Raw genomic sequence first — 20,184 nt, 5'->3', positions numbered from 1 at the left:
AAGTATTTACCACCACACAATGAAATAGGAGACAAATCTCTATCTGTCTATGGTCCCCAGAGAAAGAGAAGCAACAAAATAGATACTCTTAAACTATATAGCTATCGATTAAAGGATTTTAAGGGTTTGATTTACAGAATTGTGAGGACTTGCAAGATCAAAATCTGTATGCCAGGCCAGCAGGCAGGAAACTCTGGTAGGAGGTGATGATGCAATCTTGAGGCAGAATTTAATTTTTTCTGTGAAATCTGTTTTTTATTATACAACTTTCCATTTATTGGATGATGCCAGTCACATTATTTAAGGGTAACATCTGCAGTCAGTGAACTGTAGATATTAATTACATCTACAAAATACTTTCACAGTAACATCTGTATTAATGTTAATTAAATCAGTGTGTACTATAGTCTAACCAAATTGACACGCAAAACTAACCATCAGAACAAACCAAGCATTTTTAGACATTGGAAGCAAGCATATAATTTGAAAGATAGAGACCAAAACAAATATGTTTAAAATAGACTGGAGAAAACCAGTGATGTAGACATTTTTAAATTAAATTAAAACAACTTAATATCTACAGAGAGATGAGAAGATTACTCAAACAAAGAGATTAGGATACAGTAATAAAGAAGCATTCAGGTCACAAAGAAGAGCTGTTAAAAGTTAGACATATTGTTAAAAGTTAGGATTCAATGGAAGAGTCTTCAGGAAGACACTCAAGAGAAGATTTAGACAATAGTAGAAGAACTCAGGATGTATATAAAAATGAAGCAAATGAAGAAAAAAGTCTAACTACAGGTAAAATAAAATATTGTCCAGGAAAGAAATAGTGCTAATAGTTCGATATATGTCTCAGCTATAAATAAAATTTACAGAGTTATCACAATGTAGGAATAGTATCCTCGGTACTACAATCATTACATTAGATAATATTAATTTAACCAAAATTACAGTGTAGTTAGACCAGGAGGAGCAGGAGATGGACAGAATATGCATATGTGGAAAGGGCAGGAGGAAGGGAGAAAAGAGGCCAGTGTAGTCTCATCTTGAAGAACAGGAAGATAATTGGGCACGACGAAATAGTCAGGTGACGGTGACTGCCTCTGTGGAAGACACCTGGTTCTGTTTCATAGGCGACCTTGAAACTATTGGAGTCTTTAGATGTGTTGTATGATCAGCCCTAATAAAAACAGTAACTAAAAGGATAATGAGGCGGAGGAAAGGATGGAGGCAGGGGACAGGCTCCCGTGCAAATAGTTGAAAGGAGATCTGGGTTGGAGTGGTCTGTGCGTCTCGTCTCCAGCACGGGTGGCACGCAGGGGAGACGAGGAGAGAAGGTTGATGCCACTGTAGGAAGCAGAGACACCAGGTGCAGAACAAGCAACACGAAAAAAATCAAACAAAAACCACCCACTGCCACGGAGCCCAGTCCAACTCAAATGTTTCTGCGGCTGTTTAGCATCTAAGGAAGAGATGGTGGGTTTGAACTAGCAAACCTGTAACAAGTTCACTGCTTCTCTGACAGCCACTAGGGATTTAAGGAACCTAGGGGTCCACAACTGTCTCATTGTTCATTCCTGCCTCTGCCTCAAACTAGACAGTCAGCCGGGAATAGGCCAGCAAACCTCTCGGGAACGTGCGGTGTGCACAACCAGACAGCAAGGACCGTTACTTATACGTCTGACATTCATCACAGGATTTAGCAGAGCTTTGTAAGTAATCAAGGGGTCCTGGGGGCACAGTGGTACACGCTGAGCTGCTAACCATAATGTCAGCAGTTTGAAACTACTACCAGTCACTCCTCCAGACAAAGACGAGGCTTTCTACTCCTGTCAAGAGTTCAAATCTCAGAAATTCACCAGAGCGATTAGACCCTGTCCTGCAGAATTTCTCTCAGTCAGAATTGACTCCATCGCAGTGTGTTGGAAACCACAAGCATCCAGATATGTGCTTTAGAGGTGAAGTGAACTGCTCTTGTCCTTGGGAAAACATACCCTCAATCTAAACAAATATGTAAAATGGATTTTGGTGTGCTGAACTGAAGAACAGCAAGACATATAGATAGCTAGAAGTTGTTTGAAAATTTTTACATGATGACACAAAGTGGGCAAACGTTCTTAGAAATATCTCTATTAAAATTGCTTACAAAAGACAAGCAATCATTTAAAACCTATTTGTGACTATCGTTTTTAATTAAAAAATAAAATGCTTATTATTGAACATTTTGGGAAGGACAAAAACATATAGAATTAATGTTAATACCATCACCAAAAATAATCATTAAAGAGTTTTCAATATGTATATACAAGTTCCTTTTCAAATTTTTACTTATGTATGCACATATGCTCTCTATACATTTGGAAATATATTACACATGTTATAACCTGTTTTACTTAACATATGAATACTTTCTCTTATCATTTAATTATAAAATAGTTTTTCATAGTGTTTAATAAATATGCATATAATAATTTATTGATGAGTATATTTAACAGTTTCTGTGGTTTGCTTTTATAAATAACACTGCGATGAAAACTTTTGACGCAACTGTTTACACGTTTGGAGGCAATTCTTATAGGTGAGATTTCTGGAAAAAGGGAAAATGTTGATTTTTAAACATATGATGCTCACTATTAAATTTCTTTCCAATTGACATTTCTATCAGCCACCCACATTGCATACTTTTGAATACCCTCAAAATAGAAAAACATTGGAAAGGAGGAATATTTCACTGGATACTGTACTCCCTACTCTAAAACTAAAGACTCCTTGAGTTTAGAGACTACTTCCTAAAGATACATCTCTTAAATTCTCCAAAACATCAAGTAAAAGTATTTTTGTATTAGCATTTAATGAATAAGATCAGTGAGAAAGCTGAGTCATGCTGTCCGAGTCAAAACAATATGTCTATAAGGTAATAACACTGATTACATACATCTCAAACTAGCTTTGAAGCATCAAAAAGGCCTCACTTGTAAGCACGGAGCCCAGATCTTCCATTTGCCTTCCGTGATAGCTAGGCCCAGTGCCTGAAAGTTAGGCTATGTTGCTTCTTCAAATCCAGTTTGCAGTGTACACAACTGGTGGTTTGTTGTTTTGTTGTTTTTGTTTTCAGATTAGCCAGTACTGATGTGCTTTAAAGTGCTCGCAAAGGAATAGCATGTGCATTTAATGACACGAGTGCTTCTGGGGCAGTGTTATTGTACATGATGAGACAAAACTAGATGAAATGCAAGTATGCATCACTCAAGGTCAGTTGGGGCAATGGCCAACAGTATATGTGCCCATGGTCCCGTAAGTTGGCGCTTTTCGAGGGGTGGGGGATGAAGAGGCAGGGGGGATGCTTAAGTGGGGTGGAGAAGCAGCCTTCCTTTTTTGTTTACTTTCCCTCCTGAATGATTCTAAAGACCCCAAACTGAGATCACGCAGCCCCGGAGAACATGTTGGAGACAAGCATATGGCTCTGGGCACGGGCTCTTGGGATGTGTCGAACTGGCAGGCAGTGGTAGTGTGGGAGGTGGGGAGAGGCTACTGGGCCCAGGCTGCTCCTCCAGCTCAAGCAGTGAAACAGCTGGCAGGGCTGGTCCACTTCACTCCCTGAACCCTCCCTTGATCACTTCCATCCCCACTGCTCTCCGCCTCTCCGCTCAGCACAGCTGCTGGCCCATGTCTAGTCCTCAGGGCTCTTTCAGCACTTTCAGCAGCAGCAGTGACAACAGTACAACATTCGCCCATTGCTGTCATAGTGAAATGGACAAGAGATGCTTGAAAAACACTTTTTCATGAAAGTTATTTTAAAAATAGAAAATAAAAAAACCCTATGTCAGGATTTCAAGGAAAAAAAACATGTCTGAAGGAGCAGATGGTAGTGAAAGCAGAATTCCCTTGTATGAACATCGATATAATTTGCATCTTTTTCTTCCAGCCTCTGGAAAAGATCATTCTAAACATAGAGTCTCACCTATCCCTTTCAGTCCTTAGCTCATCAGCATGAACACTCAACATAATTGAATGGAGAAAATGAAACATTTTTCTTGCCACCAGTTAAGAAAATGTGTTACATAATCCATTTTACGTGTATGTTCTACTAATGCTGAAAGACATTGTGAATTAAAAAGAAAATTAATTATGTTTCCAGTTTATACATTATGTTAAACCTGCTATTTAAAAGTCTATAGAGCACTCAGGGGGGGCGGGAAAGTGAAACCTTAGCTTTTACATCGTCGCCAACAGTCATTGAACATCTGTGAGGATTACGTATTAAAATAAAGACTGGACGGTAGAGAGACAAAAGATACGGAATACTAAACCCACTGCCACTAAGTTAACGCACACTCTCTACAGCCCTCCACTGAATGTTGGAGACCATGCATCTTCATGGACAGGACAGCCTCGTCCGTTTCCTGCGGGGCAGTTGGGGGGTTTGAATGACCGACTCGGTGGGGAGCACCCAATGCCTACCTTATGAGGCCACAGGCATCTAGTTTGTGGGCCAGACTCTGCCTATTGACCTGGGAGAGAACAGAGCAAAGTACTTGCCATTTTCCTGAATTTCTTTCACAAGCAACCTCATTTGATTCCATCTCCAAGTCGCAAATGAACCTTGCTTATAAAGAGTTAGCTGTTGTGTCTTTTCACTATTTCACTTTATTTTCCATTGTGGAAAATAAGACCAGCGTTTTATCACAACGATTAATAAATAACTCCCTGTTTTCGTTCTTGAGGGTTCCTTGTGTCACGGTGGTCAGTAGTTACACACTGGACTGTGAACTGCAAAGTCGACAGTTCAAGACCACCAGCCATTCCGCTGGGACAGATGGGACTTTCCACGCCCGGTGAGAGCTCCAGTCTCGGAAACTTAGCGAGGCACTTCTACCCTGTCCTGGAGGGTCACTGTGAGTCGGCATGGACTGGACGACAGTGAGTTTTTGGGTTTTTCTCTGTTTTGATTTTCTGTTTGGCGATAGTTTTGGTCTACAGAAGAGTTGGAAAGTAGGACAGAGCATCCCATATCACTTTGATTCTGTTTCCGCTAAGGTTAATATAACCAAAGCTGAGAGATTAACTTTAGTATAATTCTATTCAACTATAGTCTGTGTTTCGATTACATTAGTTTGTGCACTGATGTTCTCTTCGTGTCTCAGGGTCTAATGAAGGGTCCCTCTTGCGCTGGGTTTGTCATGCGTCCTTCCCTTACTCTCAGTCTGGACAGCTCTTCAGTCTTCCTTCACGTCTGATTGCCTTGAAACGTGTGAAGAATCGTGATCTGAGACAATGTTTCTCAATTTGAGGTTGTTCGGTGTTTCCTCATGCTTAGATTAAGAGTATGCATTTTTGAGAGGAATATCCTAGATATGAAGTGTCCACCATCCTATATTTTATCAGGGACTATGTAATGTGGATGTATCTGAATATTGGCAACGATTATCTTGGTTAAGGTTGTATCTACTAGACTTTACTACTGTAAATTTATTCTTTTCCCCTTTGCCATTAATGCAAATGTATAAGGTTGGATAAAAATGTTGATATCATGCAAGTGTATTGTTTCTCCTTAAATTTTTGCTTACGGAACAACTCACTTCTGAAGAAAAATCCAACATAGTCCCTAGGTAGGAAAACTACCAGTAACACCAGACTGAAAGCGATTGGTGGCTCGTACAGCCGTAGAATTACTAAAGGCAGGTCATATCAAAGCAGACGCTTGCTCAAAAGGGTATAAAGAGGGAAGCAATTTGCCATCAGTGCTCAAAAGCCCACCCTGTTCAATAATTGAAAGTCAGAGCTAGAATGAAGAAATGAAGCGAAAAGAAAACAGAAGGAATTCCAGACGGATCCCATAGTTATCAGAGCTGCTGTATCATTTTTAATTCTTAACTCATTTTGTATCAGTAAGTTGCATGGTTCACAGATGGTATAAAAATCGTATTTCCAGTGTTCTTTCAGATCAAGTACATAAAGAACCATAGACTTCGGTGTTTTCAAGTCATTACGTTTGGCAGAATATTGAATACCACTTGTGTGATTGGGTTATTAAGATTCTGTAAAACTCTGAATTTGTTCAAATTATATATGCAAGTTATAGTGTAAAAATGTCTTCAAATTGATTTTTAAACCACCTGACCTAGATATAAAAGGTAAATAATAATAATAATAATAAACTCTCCCTTTCCATGTGAACTAATAGGAGAATATATGAAAGGGACTGTCACTATTAGATAATTCATCACAGAAAAAATGGCAATTTTCAGTTAATTCAGATAAAATTCCACAGCACACTTACATTATGAATGTATCAATTACATCTTGGTTGTAGTTGAAGGTGGTAATAACATCAGTGAGATGGCTTGACACAGTGGCCAAAGCACTGAGCTTGAACACAGCAGCCATGGGAAGGATGGCACAAGACTCTGCAGTATGTTTTGTTCTGTGATAGGAGCTGTGAGTCAGACATGACTCAAAAGCACCTAATGACAGCATCAATAGCCAACATGCATTTAATACTTTTGATGCCCGTTCCCTAACATCATTTCATTAAATTATCTCCTTGGTCTGTTGAGTCAATCCCAACTCACAGCAACCCTATGTAAGTCTGAGTGAAGTACTGACTGGTCACAACTGTCGTTGTCTTTGAGCCCATGTTGCATCCACCATGGCAATCCATCTCCGTGAGGATTTTCCTCCTTCTCTGCGGCCCTCTACTTCACCAAGTATGGTGCTATTTTCCAGGAAGTGCTCTCTCCTGATAACATGCCCAAAGGAGGGGAGAGGAAGTCTTGCCGTCTACGCTTTTAAGAATGTCTCTGGGTGTGCTTTTCTCCAGACAGATCTGTTTGTTCTTCTGGTGAGCCAGGGGACTCTCAGTATTCTTTGCTAATACCGCCTGCGGTATTAAGAATTGCTAACAGCCTGAGATTTAACTTTTCCTCCAAGTTAGCCTGTTGCCATGTAAGAGTTGTGAGGGGAAGACAGGTGACTCTTGGGTCAGAGAGCGAGGATTTTATTATCCAAAGGAGTCTCAGTAACTAGGGGATCGGCATTTTCTTGTATAGGTTTCCTAAATCAATGTAATAGTCAATGTAATTCCCATAGTCGATGTTAAAGAATCTGGTGACACCTGCCTGTATATAAGATTGTGTGTTTTTCTCTGTGATGTGATTTCTTAGATTTAAACAATAATGTCTACATGTACATCCACACTCCCTATGCTCCAGGAGGAAGTCCCTCCCAGTAGGAAAATAGCATGAGCCCCAAGGTCAGCCTCAAATTGGAATGTCAGCTCCATACTTATAAATCTCTGAGACTCAGTTTCCTTAGCTGTGAATGAGGCTCCCTCGTAGTGTATTGTAGGAAACAGTGAGTTCGTGGGCACCGGGCTTCCAGCACAGTATCTCCACACATAGTAACTGCTCCCCCATGAGAGCATTGAGCATGATTTGCAGGCTGGTTCTTTCCCCAAGTCCCATAAATTCCCTTCCTCTCTAAATTTGGAACATCCAAGAGTGAAATAGGAAGGAAATTTTAAAACCCTGCTTTTCCATGTAAAGCATTTTTAGGCTTTGGAATGTGTCATATTGAATTGAACTTTTTCCATTCAAAGATTAATTTTACATGTGGGGTGAAAGCACTTCAAGCTGTCAAAACCTTAGCTTTTAGCAATGGCATCGAAGCTGTTTGTTTTAAAGGGACACACACACACACTCACACACACACACACACACTGGTACAGAATAATTTTATGACTCAGAACAGAAAAGCTTGCCATTTTTCTTAACATGATGTGGATAAAATGCACAAATGTATGGTGGGAAGTGATTGTGGGGAGCTCACTAATCTACACTTGCCATAATGCACATCCTACTGATCAATACAAAGGACCCAGTGACTTCACATAGGGAACTGTGCTGTGTACCTCAGCTGCATTGATCTTTCATCCTTTCAAGTGAGGAGACATTGGAAGATGAAGCTGTGTTTTCTATTTACTTATAAGTTATGCCACCTCCATTAGATAAAAGTAGGAGTAATTGCCTGCTCGGTGGGTAGGCTGCTACAGAGGAGGAAACACACCATCAAACTGTTCTGTTTTCAGTTTTGACAGATGGGACATTACATACTTTGGTAGGTTCCTGCACCCTGTAAAAGTTAATGATTTGCCCCCTTTCCCCCGCAGATTGCTGAACAAATTATTGTCCACGAGAGCTTAATGTCTATTTGCTTTCAAAAGCCTCTCAACTTTAACTAATAGATGAAATCTAAATTAACAATAACCAAGGAAGAATGGAAATTATGGGTGCATTCTGGTAATTCACTCCAAACGAAGCTTGTTATCTGCATGAAATACAACCATCACTCCATGAATAATTCTCAAAAACATTGAATTTAAAATGAGCACTGGGTAGGATAAACAGTAGTTGAATAATACTTAAACTCCACCATCTGGTATTCTAGTATTTTAATGTGCTGAATTTCTTTTATTAGGTGTCTATTTGAGATTCTTTCAGTATGGATCCCTTCCATATGCCCAGAAAGTGCCAAGAGTTAGTTATCATTCAGACAGATTTCCTTTTACATTTCTTTATATTAATTATATTAGAGAGAAGAATGTAGAAATCCCCACCTTTTCCCCAAAAGGGCAACAGAAGAATTCCTACAAGAGTTTGCCTTAATTCAGAGCACTCATTTGTAAGACTCTGTAAAGCTGATGGGTGTAGAAGGAGGGAATCCTTCAAGTAACAGGGGGAAATAATATAGGGTAGAAATTAATGACAGAAAAAGAAAAGAAAATGATTAATAATTATTATTAATAATAATTAATGGTTAATAAGAATAGGATAATAACATAATGACAAATACACAGTAATGGTCTTTGGGAGAAAAACAAGAGAATAAGATGTAAATGTTTTGAAAAATGAAGTGAGTTTTAACAAATAAATCATGCTTCAAAAAAATAGCAATCAAATGTTATTTCCCAAAGTTTACCAGCAAGCTTTTCCAGGGACAACGTGAAGTTTACAGGAGAATTATTTTTCTCATTCCTGACCTAAAAAGTGTAATAGAAAGATACATAGAGGAAGCAGGAAACAATAATAATGGCCTTTGCCCAGCTCCCTGCTATTTACCACATTCTTTCACATGTGTTGTCCCCTTTGTTCAACACAGAAAGACTCTGTACAAAGTGGATCTCTCACCCCTGTTCTCCATTGATAAGCGGCAGCAACTCAAGGTCAGTTTTATTTTTCCAAACTCTCAGTTTCAAACGTTATATCAAATCAGCACTGACCAAAGTAGGAAGAATACTCTGGATACATTCCAAGTAAAATTATGATCTGCTTGAAATGTACCATCCTTGTGATGCCACATTCAGTTCTTATTAAATTACACTTGATCTCCCGAAGAAATCTGACGCTCCCCCCAACTGAGAAACCTCCCCAAAAGTAGTCCCATAACATCCCTGGGTGTCAGGTGCCAGCATGAACACTGATTGTTATCGCTGTTGTTGTTAGGTGCAGTCGAGTCAATGTTAACTCATTGCAGCTTCTTGCAACAGAGTAGAACTACCCTGAAGGACCCTTTGTGGTATAAATAGTGGAGCATTTGGCTGCTAATTAAAAGGTTGGTGGTTCAAGCCCAACAGTAGCTCTGTAGGAGAATCTCCTCAAAATCTCTTTCCATAAAGATTATGAATATTATCAGGGACATAAATAAACTATACATCTGTGAATGGATTTTGAGCTCCCACTTAATCATAGCCCTAATCCAAGAACAACTGAGTTCTGATGCTGGAGCCCTCCTCAATACTTGCCCTCATGAAGAGATCACTCAAGAGATGGGTGCTATAGCAAAACAAACAAGCAAACCAAACCTTTCACTGCCATCAAATCCATCCCAATGTATAGTGACCCTATAAGATAGGATAGAACTGCCCCTATGAGTTTCTGAGACGCAAACTCGTTAAGGAAGTAGAACCCAAAACCAAACTCACTGCCATGTCCTCGGCGGAGCAGACTCAGTGACCCCTTGTGGATTTCCGAGATGGTGAGGAGTTATGGGAGTAGAAAGACCAGTTTTTCAGTCTTGGAACTGCTGGTGGTTTCAAACTACTGACCATGAAGATCACAGCTTAACATGTAATCCATACTCCATCAGGGCTCCAAGGAAAGCCTTGTCTTACTCAGGCAGAAAAAGATGACAGGTTAGCAGCCCAATGCGCAATCATTACACCACCCGGCTCCCTGCTACAGCCAAGCGTGCTGAAACAATCATATGGTATTTGGCTATCAGAAAAAATAGCATCTGAGGTCCTAAGAGCTTGTCTTACAACAAGCAGCCATCTAATTAAGGTGTCAGGTAAATCCACACAGAAGAAACAAATCAGCCTGTGAGATGCAAATATTGGAAACCAAAACCTTAGGAAGAAACTGTATTAGAGCTTACATGCTGAGCACCCAGTTTGAGGAAGACTCTGGGTGACAGTGAACATTCAAAAATCATTTACAACAGTGGTTCTCAACCTGTGGGTCGAATGTCCCTGTCACATGGGTCACCTGATTCATAACAGTAGCAAAATTAGTGATGAAGTAGCAATGAAGATAATTTCATGGTTGGGGGTTGCCCAACCATGAGGAACTGTATGAAAGAGTCCGGCATTAGGAAGGTTGAGCACCACTGATTTTCAGGGTCCCTACATAGATTAAGCCTGTGGTGATTCCCCTGTGGCTATTGACCAGGGACGTGAATAGCCTGGCTATCAGATAGAGTGTATTGAAATGGGGATTCATGCAGATGGCGCAGTGAGGTCAAAACTGAATACTTTATCATTTCTTCTCCCATTTGACAAATTTTAAATTTATTCTAGTTTTCAATTTTTCACCTTCTTTTCAATTGAAAATTTTTTCTCTGTTGTACCTTGTAATTGTTGAGTTTTTGGTTTGTTTGTTTTACATGTTTTTCTCTCTATGAAATCTAGGACAGGTAAATCTTTAGAGAGAGTAAACTAGACTGATAGCTTCTTAGGGTCATGGCAGGGAAGAGTGAGGGAATGTGAAGCTATTAATGAGCATAAGAAAGAAGAGACTGTTGTGAAATTGACTGTGGTGATGATTGAATGACCTTTCAAGATGTTGAAACCCTGGAATTATATAATATGTAAATTATATGTCAATAAAATTGTTAAAGTTATCTTTGAAGATACTGATAGCAAAGTGAAATTTTACAAGAATTTTTTTCATGCATCATCTTATTTAATGGTCACAACAACTATGTAAGGTACCTCTTTCTATCTTTAAGTCAAGCAAACAAAGTAAGAGTTGTTAAATCACTTGCCCAAGACCGCTTTGACAGTAAATGCTAGAGCCTGGTCTTCATTCCTTACCTGTAAACCATTGCCTGACCATGAAATCTGGGACTGAGTAGATCTCTTCAAGTTCTATTTTCCCCAAAATTGAGAGGATAAACTCTTACATGTCAATGCCACTTCAGTGAGAAGTTGTAAAACATCTGGACCAATTCTCACATTGCCTGGTGGCATAGTAGGTATACATTGGGCTGCAATTCTCAAGGGAACCATTTTGAAAGCACCAGTTGCGCCGTGGAAGAGAGATAAGGGATCTGCTTTTATAAAAAGTTAGTCTCAGAAACCCACTGAGACAGTTCTCACCTGCCAAAGAGCAACTCTGAGTCCAAATCGACTCTGCGGCAGTGAGTTTGAGTTTTGAACGAATGTAGCACAAGAGTTTATTCATGAAACTAGTGCAATGGATGTCAGAGAAGATTTGGGAATGAATTGCATACTGAGGACTCAGTAGTGAATTATTTGGCAGCAGATTAAATAAGTAACCTGAGCATTAATTCCAAACACTCTTATCCAAAGTTCAGCACTGCATCAAACATCAGGCAAACGGTGTAAGATGAAGTAAAACCAAGGAAGGAAGAGCGTTCTAAGACTGCTTCACACCGTTCACCTTTATTTGAAAATAAACATTTAGATGACTTTCACTGGCCACCGGAAATCCTATGAACATCTATACTCAAATCCCAAATCTCATTTTCGGGACCACCTTCACCTTATCTTTCTTACAAACTGGTGTCCAATGTGCTCTGTTGAATAAAATAGTACAAAAGAGTGAACAGCAGGGGGATATGAATTACAGAAAACAATGGTGTAAGAATATTCTATGCAGAGCAAATTAAAGCATTCCATCATAAAGCAAAGAGCAGTGGCAAAGAAGGAAACATCAAAAGAACTGTATAAATTGTAGACTTGCAAGAAACTAGAACATTGATAAGGAAGCCACTTTTATGTTCACTTAGATATTTTTAAATAAAATATGTGTGTGATTTTCCTTTAGTAGGGTGCTATACACTGCAGCTTTGAGAAATTGAATTTTAGGTGACTCTCGCTTGACTATCACACAGTCAACTAGAAGGAATAAAGGGTACTATGTGAAAAATCAAGCATTCCTCCCGCCTAGGGGGGTGCTTGTGTAGAAGTATCAAGTCTAAAAGTGACACTGGCCCTCCAGCAGGCAAGTAAATTGTAGTTTAGAGCATGGGTGTTGTAATTAGGCCCATCAAATACATGCCTTACCTTAACTTGTCATTGTCACTTAGGAACTATTATGTCCCTGCATACTGTCTTCAGGGGTCCTCAAACTACAGCCTGCGGGCCACATGCGGCCCACCAAGGACATTTATCCCACCTGTCAGATGTTTTTGACCTGTTTTTTTTTTTACTTCAAAATAAGATATGTACAGTGTGCATAGGAATTTGTTCATAGTCATTTTTTAAACTATAGTCCGGCCCTCCAATGGGTCTGAGGGACAGTGAACTGGCTCCCTGTTTAAAACATTTGAGGACCCCTGGAACTTCTCTTTGACACAGTCTCCTCACTTCTAAAATGAGAATTACAGTTGGTTTTGTTGATAACGGGCCGCTACGTTGCTTCTGACTCACAGTGACCCTGTGAATGCAGAAGGAACCCTAACTGGTGCTCTGGCATCCTCGCATATGTTGGCGTAGGAACTCATTGTTCCAATCACGCCATCAATCCATCTAGACGAGGGTCTCCTCTTTTCCACTGAGCCTCTAAATATGAAGCATCGTGGCCCTAGAAAAGGATGGGTCTTTCTTGATAGAGTGTTCAAAATTAAATATATATTTAATATATATCCAGCTCTCCATTCTCACTTCTAAGGAGCATTGTGGTTGAACTTCTTCCAAGACAGTTTTGTTTATTATTTTAGCCATCCATGGTGCTTTCGCTATTCTTTACCAGAATCATAATTCAAGTGTTGTCTTCTTTATTTGTTCTCTAGCTTTCCCATGCATATGAATTAAATGAACATACCATGACTTGGGTCAGGTACATCTTAGCCTTCAAAATGACATCTCTGCTTTGTAGCGCTTTAAAGACTTGTCGGGCCATTTGCCTAGTGCTTGGGAGCTATTTTCATGAGCATTGGTGGTGGATTCAAATAAAATGAAGTCCTTCCATCTCTTACCTTGAATTGCAGGCCATGCTGAGAGCTGCAGTCTGATTTTCATCAGCATGTTCTTTAGTTCTCCTCACTTTCAACGAGCAAAGGTGTGATGCGTTGTTAATAAACCGTCCAATCCTGATGCTGCGCTCTCCTTCCCAGACTCCGACTGTTCTGATTATTTGCTCAGTGGGCAGACTGAATTGAGTGTGGTGAGAGGACAGAACCCTGACGTGCACCTCTCCTGACCTTCAACCACTCACTAACTTCTCTTTCTGTTGGAATCACTGCTCTTGGTCTACGCACAGATTCTACATGAGCACAGTGAAGTTTCCTGGAATTCTGATTCTTTGCAGTGCTATCTATAGTTGGTTATGTTCTTCTCAGTCAAATGTCTTCACATAGGCAATAAACACAAGCAAAACGCTTTCTGTATTTTAACCCATCGGCCATGATACATTTGATGTCAGCAATGATATCTTTAATGCCACCTCCTTTTTTGAATCTTACTTTAATTTCTGGCAGTGTCTGATCATGTACTATTGCAACTGCTGTAACAGTATATTCAGCAAAACTGTACTGACATGTCATATTCATGTTATTGTTTAATAATTATTGCATTGGGGGGTCAACTTTCTTTGGCATGGGCACAAGTATTGATCTCTTAAACTGGGTTTGTCAGTCAGTTGTAAATTTCTTGGCATGTGGCTATTACAAGATATAGTGTCTGGGGTCTTAAAGGCTTGAAGCTAAAAAAGCAGCCATTGAGCAGGGAAGCAATAAAATCCATGTGGAAGAGGCACACCAACCTGTGTGATCACAAGGTGTTGAGGGGATCAGGTATCAGAAGACCCCAAAGAAACAACCATTTTCATGTAAACGAGGGGAGTCAGAATGGAGGCCCAAAGCCCATCTGTAGACAGTTGGACATCCCCTGAGAGAGGAGTCACAGAAAGGAATGACCCAGCCAGGGTGCAGTGTAACACCAACAAAACACACAACATTCCTCTAGTTCTTTAATGCTTCCTCCCCACCACTATCATGTCCGCAGTTCTATCTTATAAATCCTGCAAGACTGGAATATGTACACTAGTATTGATAAGACCTCTCGACACACAGAATCCAGGCAGATGAACCCTTCAGGAACAATAATGGGAGTAGTGATACCATGAGGGTAGGCCCTACCCTTGGGGTGGGGCGAGGTAGAGAAAGGAGGAACTGATCACAATGACCCACCCCCCATCCAAGGGGACAAACAATGCAGAGGTGGGTGAAGGGAGACAGCAGTCAGTGTAAGAAATAAAAATAATTTATAATTTATCAAGGGTTCACAAGGGTGGGAGGGTGGGAGAGGCCGGTAAAAGAGAGGAGTTGATACCAAGGGCTCAAGCAGAAAGAAAGGTTTTCAAAATGATGATGGCTATATATATATATATATATATATATTTGAAATAATTGATGTATGGATTGTTATAACAGCTGTAAGAGGCCCCAATAAAATGCTTTATTTAAAAAATTTCTTGGCATTTATGAGTGAGAGCTTCCACTTATTGAAACATTTCAGTTGGTATTCCATCAATCCTGGACCTTGTTTTTAGTTCATGTATTTTTTTGTTCATTTGAACCTTATTCGTTTTCCCCCCCATTTACTTTTATTTATTTTTTTAAATAATTTTATTGAGGGATCTTACAATTCTTATCACAATCCATACATACATCCATTGTGTCATGTACATTTGTACATTTGTTGCCATCATCATTCTCAAAACGTTTTCTTTCTACTTGAGCCCTTGATATCAGCTCCTCATTTTCCTCCCTCGTTCCCCACTCCCCCCTTCCTCATGAACCCTTGATAATTTATAAATTATTACTTTGTCATATTCACACTGTCTGACATCTCCCTTCACCCACTTTTCTGTTGTCCAGCCCCTACGGAGGATTATATGTAGATCCTTGTAGTCACTGAACCTCATTCTTAAATACCATCAGTTCCTAGTCTTATGCTACTTCTTGATATGTTTGATATAGACCAATTTTTTTTTGGTACAGTGACTCTGAGCAATCCTTCCATTTCCTTTTGGTGCATCAGTCAACATTTTGTCCATAGAATCCTTCAAAATTACAGCTTGAAGCTTAATTCTTCTCCAATTTTTCCAGCTTGAGATAATGCTAAGCGTGTTCTTCCCTTTTGGCTTTCTAACTCCAGGTCATTGCACATAATACTTCACTTTCTACAGTTGCCCTGTGGTCGTTGCCTAATTTCATGTCAACTTGACGATGTATAAAAGTGCAGGGTGGTATCCAACCTGTGAATCAGGTCACAGCCTGGTGGTAGCTCCTTCAGATGTGGCCTTCTCCTAAGGAGGAGCCTGGGAAACCCCCTTCTCTCTGCCCTTCTTCTCCTGTTTGCTGGTGACCTGAGAGTTGCTTGAACCCTGTATCCATGTGACTTTGCACCCATAGGCCTGTGATCCCCCTGCATCCTGCATCATGGTCCGTGGCTGCGTGAGTCTCAGGGGGAACTTATGGACTTGAGCTGGACTAGGCTTGGATACTTTCTTGATATGTAATTTCTTCTTGATATAAAGTTTTTCCTCATACATAAATGAGTGTCACTGGATTTCTTTCTCTAGCCAACCCCCCAGCCTAACACATGCCCTTTTGAATTTTCCATTCAACTCTTTTTGCTTCATCATTTCTTCTATTTGCTTTAGCTATTCTATGTTCAAGAGTTTCAGAGTTTCTTCTGACACTTACTTTGGTCTTTTCTTTATTTCCTTTTTAATGACCTTTTGCTTTCTTCATTTTTGATGTTCTTGATATCATCCTATAACTCATCAGATCTTTTGTTACTAATATTTAATGCATCAGATCTGTTCGTATCGTGTTCGCCAAACTGAGGTAAGATGTGATCACAGTTATATCTGACTTTCATTGATTTGTTTTAAATCTCTTCAGGTTGAAGCCTGAACTTGCACAAAACCGATTTATTGTCTGGTTCACAATAGGTCCTGGCCTTGTTTTGGCCTTGGTTTTCAATCATCTCTTCTTACAGATATAGTCTATTGGAATTCTGTGCATTCCATCTGGTGATGTCCATGTATATAGTCACCATTTATAATGTTGAAAAAGGGTGTTTGCAATGAAGAAGTCACTGGTCTCTCAAAGCTATATCAAGTGTTCTCCAGCTTCATTTTTATCAGCAAGGCCATATTTTCGAACTACTAATCCAGCCTTTTGCTCCCAACGGCTGCATTCCAATCACTAGTACATATCAATGCCTCTTGATTGCATGTTTAATGAATTTCAGGCTGAAGAAATTGGTAGACTTCTTCAATTTCTTCATCAGGAGCCTTAGTGGTTGTTGTGTCAATTTGAATAATAGTTATGTCAACTGGACTTCCTTATGTGTGTGTGTGTGTGTGTGTGTATTTCTGTCACACACGGCATTTTACTTGAAGATACATCTTGAAGTGTGCTTTTTGACAATGAATGTAATGACAATCTTCTTGAATTTGTCATTCCTTACACAATAAACCATAAGCCTGATTCAAAATGACTAAAACGAGTCCACTCCAGATCACAATTGCCCAAGATATCAATCTTTATGCCTTTCATTTCATTTTTGATGTGTTTCAATTTTCCTAGATTCATGCTCTGTATATTCCACAATCCAATTATCGAAGCACGTTTACAGATGTTTCTTCTCATTTGTAGGCATGCTTACTCCAGAAACGAAGCTCTCAAAAGCTTTACTCTATTCCTGTTATTAAGGTGGACTCTGCTTTGAGGAGGCCGCTCTTTCCCAGGTTTGTTTGGAGTGCCTGACAGCTGGCGGAGCTAGTCTTCCGGCACTGTATCTGACAGTGTTCCACTACTATTTATGTTTTCAGTGGCCAATCCCTCAGAAGTGGACAGCCTACTCCTTATTCCGAGTTGGTTCTGTCTAGAGGCTACTCTGAAACCTTTTTTAGTTTGAGTAACCCTACTTATACATGAAATAATTGTGACATAGTTTCTAGCATCACAGCAACATGCAAGTCACTTCAGTACAACAAGCTGACAGCAGAGAGGTGGAAAATTACAGTAATTCCCTTTCAGTAGAATTATTGCAAAGGTTAACAAAATTCATACAAAATTTTGAGCACAGCATCAACACTAAACCAAATCCACTGCCATTGAGGTGATCCCAAATCATAGTGGCACTAGCGGGCTTCTGAGACCAGAGATTTTGTACTAGCTGCTGAGTATGAAGCCTGCAGTTAGCACAGTGGCTAACCTAAAGGGTCACCAGGAGCAGCAGTGTTGTTGTTGGGTGCTAATGAGTCAGCTTTGAGTCATAGCAACCTATGTACAACAGACCACAGCACAGTCCAGTCCTCGGCCATCCTTACAATTGTTCTAATGTTTGAGTCCATTGTTGCAGCCACTGTGTCAATCCTTCTCGTTGAGGGCCTCTCTCTTTTTTGCTGCCTCTCTATTTTACCAAGCATGATGTCCTCTTGGGACAAGTCTCTCCTGATAACATATCCAAAGTCCAAGAGAGGAAATCTCACCATTCTTGCCTCTAAGAAGCATTCTAGCTGTACTTCTTCCAACACAGATGTGTTTGTCCTTTGGGCAGTGCAAAATACTTTCAATATTCTTTGGCAGCCCTATTCAAATGCATCCATTATTCTTTGATCTTCCTTAGCCAATGGCCGATTTTCACATGCATAGAAACCTAATTGAAAACACCATGGCGCCTTTTCACAAAGATGGCGCCGAAGGCAAAGAAGGAAGCTCCTGCCCCTCCCAAAACGGAAGCCAAAGCAAAGGCTTTAAAAGCCAAGAAGGCCGTGCTGAAAGGTGTCCACAGCCACACAAAAAAGAAGATCCGCACGTCACCCACCTTCCGGCGGCCCAAGACCTTGAGACTAAGAAGGCAGCCCAAATACCCTCAGAAGAGCGCCCCCAGGAGAAATAAGCTGGACCATTATGCCATCATCAAGTTCCCCTTGACTACAGAGTCTGCCATGAAGAAGATCGAAGATAACAACACACTTGTGTTCATTGTGGATGTCAAAGCCAACAAACACCAGATCAAACAGGCTGTGAAGAAGCTCTATGACATTGACGTAGACAAGGTCAACACCTTGATCAGACCTGACGGGGAGAAGAAGGCATATGTTCGACTGGCTCCTGACTATGACGCTTTAGATGTTGCCAACAAAATTGGAATCATCTAAAGTGAGCCCAGCTGGCTAATGCTAAATAGAAACTGTTTCAATGTATACTCTTCTTGTCTTTGTCTTGTGTTCCGAGTGGGCTCCGGAGGAGCCTTGTAACAGCACACCTAGCTGCAGGGCTTGGGGTGACTGTCATCCTTATTGCAGGGGGTGGCAAACTGTAGTGCATGAGCCATGTGGCTCTGAGGGAAAATGGAAAAAATAAAATAGAAAATTTTCAATTAAAGTTATTGACATAATGATTTAAAAAACAAAAGAAAAGAAAACACCATGGCTTCGGTTAGTTGACCTTAGTCCTCAGAGAAACATTTTTGCTTTTGGATACTTGTACAGCAGATTTACCTAATGTAACACATATTTTGATCTCTCCATTGCTGCTTCTATGAGCATTGATTGTGGAGCCAAGAAAGCCAAAATCCTCTATAACTTCAGCCCTTTCTCCATTTATCATGATGTTACCTATAGGCCCAGTTGGGATGATTTGGGTTTTCTTTACACTGAATTCTAATCAATACTGAAGACTGCAACCCTTGGTCTTTATCAGCAAGTGTTTCAAGTCCTCCTCACTCTCAGCAATCAAGGTTGTGTCATCTGCATATGGTAGGTTGTTAATAAGCCTTCCTCCAATCTTGATGCCACATTTTTCTTCATATAATCAAGATTCTCTGATTATTTGCTCCACAAACATTGAATAAGTATGGTGAGCATGTACATCCCTGACGCACACCTTTCCTGAGTTTGAAACATGCTGCATTCCCTTGCTGTGTCTAGGCAACCGTTTCTTGATCCATATACAGGCTCTGCATAAGCACAAATGAGTGTTTGGGAATTTCTTTTCTTCTCAAGGGCATCCATGGGTTATGATCCACACAGTTAAATGCCTTGGCTTAATCAATAAAATGCAGGTAAACATCCTTATGGTATTTTCTGATTTTAGCCAAGATCCATCTTACATCAGCAATGATTTTCCCTAGTCGTGGCCTGATCCTCAGAGAGCTCCCTGTGAATGTGCTGATACAGCTATTGTTGGATGATCTCCAGCAAAAATATTACTTGCATGCAATGTCAATGATATTGTTCTTTAATTCAAACGTCTGTTAGGTTCCCATTCTTTGGAATGGTTAGGTTTAAGTTGAAACCGAACAAAGTTAAAACAAGTTCATGAGAACTAAAATATGCCCTTGAATACATCCCACTTGTGGTAGTTAGATGATTTATGTCAACTTGAATCTTTATGAAAGTGTAGGGGTGGCTTCCAACCTGTCAATCAGGTCACAGCCTCCTTGGGAAGGTGGCCTTTTATAAGATGGAACTAGGAATCTCCTTGACCTTGTCTTCCTGCTTGCTGGAACTCTGCCTACAGGGGTGGCCCCCTGTGGGCTGCTTGACCCTGAGAGTGGCTGGTGCCCTGCTATATTTTCAGCAAGCTTGGATCCCTGTGACTCTGCACCCCTGGCTTGTGATTTTCCTGAACTGAGCA

The sequence above is a fragment of the Tenrec ecaudatus genome, chromosome 2 (genome assembly GCF_050624435.1).
Source record: "Tenrec ecaudatus isolate mTenEca1 chromosome 2, mTenEca1.hap1, whole genome shotgun sequence".
In the NCBI taxonomy this organism is placed as follows: Eukaryota; Metazoa; Chordata; class Mammalia; order Afrosoricida; family Tenrecidae; genus Tenrec; species Tenrec ecaudatus.
This window is presented reverse-complemented; position numbering follows the sequence as displayed.